Here is a 749-nt window from a genome sequence, read left to right as displayed (position 1 = left end):
AGAGAATCTAGAGATGAACCGAGCCAAATATCATCATTTGATCTTTGATAAGCCTAACAAAAACGTAGGTTAGCTAAAAGAATCTCAACAGCGCCTGTAGCACAGTGGTTATGGCACTGGCCACATACACTGAGGCTGGTGGGTTCAAACCCAGCCCAGGCCAGCTAAACAACAATGACAATTGCAATAGAAAAATGGCTGGGCATTGTGGTGGGGCCTGTAGTCCCACCTACTTGGGAAGCTGATGCAAGAGAATTGCTTAAGCCCTCTTAACTCAGACGCAAGAGTCTCTGTCTCAAAAAAATAAATAAATAAAAAGAAAAGAAAAGAAAAAGAAAAAAGATTCCCTAACAAATGGTGCTGAGAGGATTGGTTAGCAGTGACCTGTAGAAGACTGAAACAGGACCCACACCTCCCACCACTAACAAAAATAGATTCTCGCCGGATAAAAGATTTAAATTTAAGAAATGAAACTATAAAAATACTAGAATAAAATGCAGGGAGAACCTTAGATATTGGCCTAGGAAAATATTTTATGAAGAAGACACAAAATAAATGACTGGGATTTGAAGAAGCTAAAACTAAAGCAAACAGACAGCCTTTGGAATGGAAGGAGATTTTTGCATGTTATAATTGTGACAAATGTCTGATAACTAGAATCTAGAGAGAACTCAAATTAATAAGAAAACAACAAATAACCCCATTTCTCTGTGGGCAAGAGACTTGAACAGAAACTTCTCTGAAGATGA

The sequence above is a fragment of the Otolemur garnettii genome, unplaced genomic scaffold (genome assembly GCF_000181295.1).
Source record: "Otolemur garnettii isolate 467f Iridium unplaced genomic scaffold, OtoGar3 scaffold00705, whole genome shotgun sequence".
Classification (NCBI taxonomy): Eukaryota; Metazoa; Chordata; class Mammalia; order Primates; family Galagidae; genus Otolemur; species Otolemur garnettii.
The sequence above is the reverse complement of the archived record's forward strand: the minus strand, read 5'-3'. Positions refer to the sequence as shown.